The following is a 9,809-nucleotide window of genomic DNA, read 5'->3' on the forward strand; positions in this document are numbered from 1 at the left end:
TATGGATCTCCTGATGGAAATCGATGTTGACCCCTGGTTGGTACAATGGATCTTCGAGGCTCTGTTTCAGAGGAAGCTGGAGCTGAGAAGTGGGCGATGGATGTCAGACCCATAGTGATTTCCTCAGGACTGCCACAAGGATCAGCTTTATCACCGGTCCTGTTCAACATATATATAAATCCAAAATTGCCAGGATTGGTGTAAGTGGAGCAGGAAGAATCATAACCTTTGCAGATGATGTGATGGTCTACGGACAAGGTCGTGATAGGCTAGTGGTTGGATGGATACAGGATGGACTGAGCAAGGTCGCAGATTGGTGTGAGGAATACAATGCAGTCATCAATCCGGACAAAGCACAGGTCATCTGGTGCTCACTCAACAACCGTATTGTGAAAGATCCTGCCCCTCTAATTGTGTTTGACCACCTTCTCATAGACAGACAGCATGAGTTGAAGTACCTGGGGCGTGGGATTAATCTGGACAGGACACTTTCTTTCCGAAACATATTGACAATGTTGCTGACAGGGCTCAGAAGGGCATTAATGTAGTGAAGACCTTGGCTTCAGCGGGAATTCAACAGAGAGTTTTTTTTCTCCTAATGCAGCTGATTGTTCTGTCAGTCATAGACTATGGCCTGGGCATCATCTCCCTGTCCAAAACTCAGATAGACAGGTTGGAGAGAGAAAAGAATGAAGCTATGAGGGCAGTCTAGGATTGCACAAAGGACACCCACGTTGTCTGTACGAGATACATTCTGTTTTGTTTTTGTAGGAGTTTTAAGGTGCTTGCAACTGCATAAGTGAGATACATTCTGGACCTGGCCTGCATCAGATTGAGGCATAAAGTGGCACAGGCAAAGCGGTACTTGAATGTTTTGGCAGACCCGAGGCACCCTTTGCATGACAACCTGAGCAACATCAAAGGAAATGAGATCAAATGGGGCAGTGGAAAGGAATGGTTTGAACTGAGCCCTGATTGCAGAAGCCTTGCCAACATTCACATCACTATGGGTTGTGAAAGACGGGAATGCGCTGCTGTCATTAACGACAATGACATACGACAGTTAATAGAGGAGCTCCCTAAGCCAGAGGACCCTGTGATCTACACGGATGGATCGGTCAGGAGGGGTGAGAGGAGTGACTGGGGTTTTGTGGTGTATAGTGGGAACAAACAAGTTCATAGCATGTCAGGGGCTATAGAAAAAAATACTTCAAGTATGTAAATGTAGATTGAGGCCATAACAAGAATGCTTGGCTGGCTTCAAAATGCAAGACCAAGAACTACCCATCTCATTATTGTCACAGACTCTCCCACAGCATCCTGCGAAGGGTTGAGAAAGGGCTGCTTTGGAGTGAATGGATAAACCCAATACAACAGACATCACTTAGAGCCATCACGTGGATATTCTGTCCTCGACACTCTGGAGTGAAGGGCAATGAGGAGGCCGATAGGCTGGCAGGCAGTGCCGTGGCTGATGGTGAAGTGAAATTCGACAAAGGAGAAGTGTTGAAGACCTTGGAGGAAAAGTTGCAGAATCAGGAAGAAAAGGAGAAGGCAGAACACCAAACAATCATCAGGATGCGGGAAATGGGGATAGAGATAGGAGAAGGAAAAAGGAACCATTATCTGGAAAGGAAAGATGTCACCATTATCAAACAACCACTGTAACAATTAGTGTGGATACCTAGTGGGTTTTAGTGCTGAGAGGAACAGAGCACTTATAGACCTGTCTGGTGTGCAATGGCTTTGTTGCCCAGGACAAGTAACGGGTAACAAGATACTGGTAATAAAAATACTGAAAAGAAGAGAGGAGGGCAAAAGAAAAATGGGCATGTTCACAAAATCAAATTCGAAAGATGGAAGCCATAAAGTCTTCCTTTAGGTTTGACTGTTGGTTTATAGTTTGTTCTTATTTAAATGTGCAATCATTTTAAGACTGCGTATTAAAAAAAAAAATTAAGGTAGCCCTACATACATTTCTTTTCATCTGCAGCAAAAATTTAGTCAAAATTTATGACTTTGCCATTTTCGCTGTGGTATCCTCAAATAGAAAGCAGGCAACACCACAGCTCATATATTACAAGGCAGTTCTGTGAAAATTTCATATCCAATTTTGCTGAATACAATTTTATAGAGCAGAGAGAGCATGATGCACTGATCCTTGAGTTTTAAAATCTCAAGCGGTGCTCAAAAAGTTCACAAACCACATCGATACAATAGTCTACAATAAGTCAGGACATTAATTTTATACTATGTATCACATCACAGCAGTTCAGATAATTGCACGACCATGGAAGGTTGAGAGCAAGTCGAGCATCCTGATTTTTTCCCCTAAAGTAATTTTTGTGGGAAACAAAGAGCTGTGCAATAAGTCCCAATGTTAATGTTCAAGGAAAGACCAGTAAAAACATTAGTTTTTTGTTTGTTTATCTTTTTAAAACAAATACGCAAATAACAATTCAAGAGTTCTTTCAATGTCAAGACATCCAGGAACCTGCAGAAAGAAACTAGATTAGATGTAAAACTCAGAATTGACAAAAGAAAAAATAAACAAAAAAAGAAGGAAAAAAACAACGAAAAACACGTCTCAGTTTGTCCACTGAGACCCTAAGGTACAGAAAACTTCCAAATGTACAGGTCATGTAGTTCTATCATAACCTTTAAGAAATAAGGGGTCACCACATCCTGTGGTTTTACAAAACAAAACAAGAGAATCAAAATGAAAGGAACACTAGAAAAACAGACAGCAACAGAGGTAAAAGTGGACCAAGAACAACTTACTTATTAGAGAACTATTCAGAGGGGGTGCCCACATACACGATCGGGTTGGGACAGGTCGGGGCACAAACCCGCTGTGAGAAGTAAGAAGACGGTCAAAGGCATGAGACTGAAACCGGGAATTCCCAGAGTACCGCAAGCCTAGTTAATGAACGTATATGGGTCAAATGGAAACGTGACTCAGTCTTGTTGTGATTGGCTGCAAACCACCCAATCGCGTGATGCAGGTCTGAAAACAAACGCCTTAGTTTTTGTAGGTCAGCGACCGAGTCGATCGATTCGTGCCACGATGGCCGCTTTGCGCCTTCAATTTGGCTAGCCCTGACTACCCGATCGGCCAGACCCGACCCGATAGCGTATGTGGGCACCCCCTATAAGATACTATCATAAAGCAATACAAGTGACTTTACTAAAAAATTGGCTTGTTCATCTTGCTTTATGATAATCTATTACCGTACACAAAAAACCCTCCAACAAACATACTACTCATTCAAGTGGTAGACAGCGACCTGGTAATACACAGAGGTGAACAGACACTGGACACAGCACAGCTACACGACACTTATAAATGCCGTGACAGACGAGACAACAAGTGAACAGAGACTCATCAAGACAAATATCACCACAGGTACCGGGATAATGTATACAGCATAACAAAGATAGGTCGAACACAGAAGACTCAAAATCACACATCTGTTGAAGTGCGCCTGCGGCCCCGATTTTTTTCTCTTAGTTATCTTTGTAAAATATCCCTCGAAATACTGAGGCCGTTTCTGATGAATTCGAGCTATCAGTATTATACTGTAATGTTTTTCTAAGCGCATCTGAGCAGAGAAAATGAGTGGCCAGGCATGATCGACGATGCCTGTATTACAATTGTTTTGTTAAATGCAGGTGTTTTAATACCCCCACTGAGGCACTGACACCTTTCCTTTAGGAGGTGGGCTTTTGACCCTCCCTGACAGGGTCAACCTGGCTGAGAAGGATACAGAATCCCAGCAAGACCAAAATACTTGATAAAAATTCTCCCCACTCAGAAGGCAGCAGTAGTACCCTGCAGTTTATAGTTTACAAGAACTGAAAAATTCCAAAAGCACATTTATCTCCTGGCTTGGAAGCAGAATGACCATTCCTACCAGTATCTGGTTGAAAGACACTGTTCTGCTGTTTATTGAAATGTACAGGTCCCATGAATGTCTGGAAAATCGAATCCAAAGGCTATATAACAGTCAATTATTTAGAGACAGGGCATACGGAGGGCATAGAGGGCATATGATGAGGTTGTATTATTTTGCCAAAATTTTTATCATGCAAAGACAGACTTTGTGATTAGAAAAATAAACAATCTGAGAACGACATGAAAGAACTGAAAAAGCATGAGACCTCAAAGCTGTCAGGGGTGGGATCTGACGACGTCTAACTCCGCAAGGAGGTTGGTGAAAATATTTTGCTTTAACTTTAAAAGCTAGTCTTTTCTTTTTCTTCCTTTTGTTAATAAGCAACACATAGAATATACAGTGCAAACAAATTGCTGTCATTGCAAAGAGACATGGCGGCTTTCTGTCCGATTGAAAGAAAACTGCTCGACAGATAGAAATGTGTAAACAGACTACATGTACACAGTTCGATAACACGGACAGTTTTCGTATACGAAATATCTATAAAAACATATTGTTGCGTTTCACCGGAGCTTCAGTCACTTCTAAAATACAGGCCATGTACCAGTAACTAAAAAGCTGCTGCAACAAATGTAAAGTTTAAAAAACCCAAACAAGTCACATCACTGACCTCAGGTAGTGATATATGACAATATCTAGGACAAATAAGCACCTTATATGAAAAAGCTGCCTTTTGTGAAAAAAACCCAACAACATTAAAGAAGCCAACATTTGCAAAAAATCCTCATAAGTTGATCTTAATTCTGCAGATTCATTCAAACATTTCGGTCAATTTTTACTCAGAGCCACAGGCAAGCCCATTTGTTCAATGGTGGGGCTGGGAAAACCCACAAAAATGCAAAGATCCAAACACTAGAAAGTCTATTGCTGCAAGTGTTACTATCAATTGTATTTTGGTTAAGAAAATTGATAGCAGCATACCAACACAAGACTGATCCTTAGAAGAATAACTTCCTCTGCTACTGCGGATCTTAGGTACCCAACAGCCAATTTTCATTTAGATTTTAAAAGAAAAATTAACACAAACATATCAAAATAACTTTTCATTCTGAGCAATTTGACACCAAATTTAAAGCAATAGGATAATATCTATGAAAACTGAATATTTAAGAAATATTTTTGTGCAAAATATACCCCCCCCCCCCCCCCCACCATTTCCAGAGATAGCTCACACACACAAATTTCTACAGTCAAGAGTATAATATAATAATATATTATATTAAGCTCAATATTTAAACAGTCATCTGGTAAATCAAGATGAAAAAAATATGGCACCAAATTGGTCAATTTCACACTTTTGCTAGGGGGCTCTCGTGGCCTAGAGGTTAAGGTGTTGGCCTCTCATTCAAAGGTCCCGGGTTCGAATCCGGGTAGCGACCAAAAAATTTTCTTCTCTCAATTTGTCTCCTTTCACCTCATTTCCTGCTCTCTAGCAATCTTCTGTCGTCTGCTTTTGTCTCCTCTTTCTGCCCCTACCCCCTCACCTCCTTTGCCCCTTCCTCTAGGCTCCTGATTCTTTCTGCAGCCTTTCTACTGGTACTCCTTCGCTTCTTCTTACTGCTGTCTTTCAGCCACACCCCTGATCTTCTGGTAGGAAAGATCTACACCTAGCCTTCTCGGACAAGGGCGAAAAATCTCGGAGGGCCCGTGTGCAAATTGCGCACATTAAAGATCCCTTGGTGGTCTAAAATCGATAAGAGTAGGCTTCGGCTGCCACTCGGGCAAAACTCAAAATTTCCTACCAACTGAAAATATTAGGTGTGTCCCGCGCGCTCATATGACCTTGTGCAGTTGCGAGCGCCGTAAAACACTTTACAAAAAAAACAAAAACTTTTGCTAAGGGGAGGTAAAAACAACAAAATTTCATCATCTTGAAAATGTCCATAGAAGTATTATTATTACACTAGAGTCCAAACGGGCTCACGTGACGCGGAACTACCAGCAGCCATTTTGCTCAGGGTGAAATTTATTACTTCCGTCAGCTAAGCACTGCGGGAAGCTTGAAAAGACGGGCTTAGATCTAATTTGCAAAGTTCATTCTTATTTCTATGACACTTAATCGACTGACCCTAGAGCTATTCTTGATTCAGATCACATCATAATGGTGCAGAATTGCTGTGTCCCAGGATGCAAGAGCAGAACAACAGTTTGATGTCATGGACCCAACTTTCCCTCACCCATATATGTTGATAACAAATCGACTCATTTCATCTTTGACGCTTGTCATCCGATAAAAGGAGTCAGGAATGCCCTTGCGGATATGGGTGTTCTTATTCACCATAGACAAAAGATCGAGAGGAGGTACATTTCCAACCTGCATGAAGTCCAGATGAAAGATAACCTCCACATTGCCAACAAACTGAAAGGCCGGCATCTAGACTTCTCCAGGAATAAAATGAATGTGAAGCTGGCACTGCAGGCCCTCAACTCCTCTGTTGCCAAAGCAATCGATTGTTTGCGGGATGGCCTTCATTGTGAGCAGTTCACGCAGTCAGGCAACAACACAGTTTAACTCCACCATGGACAAGGCCTTTGATCTCCACAATTCCATCAACTTTGCCACCAGGGGTTTTAAGAGCCCAATTAACTCTTCAAATCTTGATATGAAAGCTAAGGCTGTGGATGAAATTATTTCATACATTATAATGGAATTGCGAGACCATCATGGGGAGCTTTTGGAGTGTGGTAAACGAAAGACTTCCTTTATCGGCTTTATTACCACTCTCACCAGTCTACGGAGACTGAGCACTCAGCTCATTCAACAAGAAAACTTCCGTTTTGTCCTGACCTACAGGTTCTCACAGGACCATCTGAACACCGTCTTTTGTCAAATTCCGTGGCGGTTTGGCTGGAATAACAATCCAACTGCCCTGCAATTCAATTGGGCCTTGAGATCACTGCAGCAAAAAAAATGGAGTAACACCATCTGCCAGAGCTAACTGCCAACCTTAGCCTGTTGACAATCAATTGTTCAACAGTTGACACAGTCACTCCTCAGTCTCAGACAGAGAACCAGAACTGTGACAGCCTCGCCGATCCTCTTTTCAAGGTGTCCCTCAGAGTATCATGACCTTGCAGTGCATTATATTGCTGGGTTCATCTGCAGAAGATTTGAAGGCCACCATCAAATGTGCAGAGAATGCTTTGGGGTCCTGGAAGAGGACAAACACAATCCAGCGGCGATGGATGTCACTCATTTGCCTCAGCAGCTCACTGTAAGGAGAGACAATGGTGGGTTGATTCATTCATGTCACTGCAGATTTTTTTCAGCATTGTTCTGGCTGTTGATAAGTGTCTACGGAAAAGCCTGTTGGAATTGAAGTCCGCATTAGCTGCTGTGAACAAATTCAAAGCATCAGTGATGAACCAGGTTGTTGCAGAGTTACGACCCGTCCTATTCCAACAACTCAGAGAACATGCTCTTATCATCTGCTTCCTGCCCAGCGAGGATGACCATATCACTCAAATTATCAAGACAACAGTCTCCAGGTACACTGAGCTGATCCTTTGACACCATGGCCGTCTTCACACCGGGCGCCAGCAACAGAACAACAAGAGTACAGTGAGGCACAGACTGAACAAGACAGTGCTCTTCCTGCACCAGTAATGTCCTTGGAGCGCAAAACTTCAGCTCTGTATGCTGTGAACAGATCATGAATAGCGAGTACATTCAGATTTTAAAAATATTACCTATGGGTTTTTTTGTCCATCTTGTCGACTCTAAAGTTATTCCTCAGTCTGGCAGTCATAGTCATAGATATGGGTTCTAATCTTGACATTTTCCATCCTCTCAATTAAGTCAATTTGACAATAACATGTGCCTGCTGTGAAAACACGATACACTGTCCAGCAGCTCTTTTTCTGGTTTCAACTGTCTCGGAGTTCCATAGACTGATATTCGGGGGCTCTCGTGGCCTAGAGGTGTTAAGGTGTTTGCCTCTCATTCAAAAGTCCCGGTTTCGAATCTGGGTAGCGAGGGAAAAACTGTCTTCTTTAACCTTCTTTCCTTCTCTGCTGCAATATTCTGTCGTCTGCTTTCGTCTCCACTTTCTTGCCCTCACCCCCTCACTTCCTTTGCCCCCTCCACTGGGCCCCTGACTCTTTCTGCAGCCTTTCTACTGCTACTCCTTGGCTCTTTCTTACTGCTGTCTTTCAGCTACACACCCCTGATCTTCTGGTAAGAAAGATCTACACCTAGCCTTCTCGGACCAGGGCGAAAAATCTTGGAGGTCCCGTGAGCAAGATGTTAAAGATCCCTTGGTGGTCCAAAATCGATACAAGAGTAGGCTTCCATCGCCACCCGGGCAAAATTCAAAATTTCCTACCAATTGAAAAGGTTTGGTGTGTAAGGCGCGCTCATATGACCTAACGCAGTTGCGAGCTACGTAAAACCCTTACCACAATCCCACTGTATCACTTTAAGTGGGAATTATTATTCTCCCAGCTATTAAAGGCTGACTGACCCAGACTTCTTGTCTAGGTGTGCAAAGATGACCACCCAGTACCCCAAAGAGTGTTTCAACTCCACCATTTGGAAATGTTGTCCCATCTTCTCCTTCAGTGGAATCGGTGGCCTAGTGGTTAGGCTACAAGACCCGTAATTGTGAGATTGCAGGTTCGGTTGTTCGAGCCTCAGCTTGGCCCGATGTAGTGTCCTTAGGAAAAGCACTTTACACGAATTTCCCATTTGCCTTGGTCCTTTTGGAGATGGATGTTAAACTCAGAGGTCCGGCTTCTTAAATAACCTAACAGTGTTGATAGAGGCAGATAACCTATACCATTTTCACCATTCTCTTCGCTCACCTCCAAACTTTTGAAACAGCCGCCACTTTCGGTGTTATTTCATTCAACATGGGACCAGCAGGACTTAGCAAAGTGTTTGAATCGTTGGTGACCCCCTTGACCCCATGAGACTCGAGGTTTAAACCATGGGCTAGTGGTTTTAGTCCATTCCAGCAACAGAGATGCCGCTAATGAACTGCAAGTGCTGCACTGCACACGAGAAAAAGCTTAGCAGAAATTGTTTTGAAATTACTTTAATAACTGATATATTACACTGGCTTCACTTTTGTTGTCATCTGTATGCACTGTATGCCATTTTACTGTAACAGAAATTGTTTTGAAATTACTTTAATAACTGATATATTACACTGGCTTCACTTTTGTTGTCATCTGTATGCACTGTATGCCATTTTACTGTTAAGAAATTGTATTTTTAGATATCTTCACCTAGTCCAAGTCAGGGAAATTCGCCATTGTTTTCGGGGAACTTCGCCACACATTCACATTGGTCTTTCCTTTTCATTTCTTGGTTAAGTTACTCTCCTACCTTTGTTAATATGGGGAAAATAAGCAAAGGAATCAATAATAAGTATGCACAAGAGGATGTACAGAAGGCAATTGAAGCTGTGAAAAATGGGCAAAGCTGGGACAGTAAGAGAAGTTAATGTCCTCAGAAAATTAACTCTTGCTGACCATGTTTCTGGTCCATCCACTTTTGGGAGGAGAGCTGGGAGGGAGAGAAATATTCCCACTGATTTAGAAAATGCAATACGGTAGTTGACAAAGTTATTTCAGCTGCACTTTGCAGGTTTCCCCTTAATAAGGATCAGTTCCTTCTGAAAATGGGCACTGCTGTCAAAAGACTGGGCCTAAAAACGCAGCTTAAGGATTCAGTTCCAGGAAAAGACTATTGGAACGAACATAGGAAAAGGCGTAGAGATCTGGTCATCAGAAAGCCACAGAACTGTGCCTCCAACAGGATCAGTGTGATGGTTAGCTTAGAGGACCTGATAAGCAACCCGCAGCCTTCCTCATCTGAGACTACTGCTGAGAGTGAAAAGGAGCCCAGGC

Source organism: Aplysia californica, unplaced genomic scaffold (assembly GCF_000002075.1).
Source record: "Aplysia californica isolate F4 #8 unplaced genomic scaffold, AplCal3.0 scaffold00058, whole genome shotgun sequence".
NCBI lineage: Eukaryota > Metazoa > Mollusca > Gastropoda > Aplysiida > Aplysiidae > Aplysia > Aplysia californica.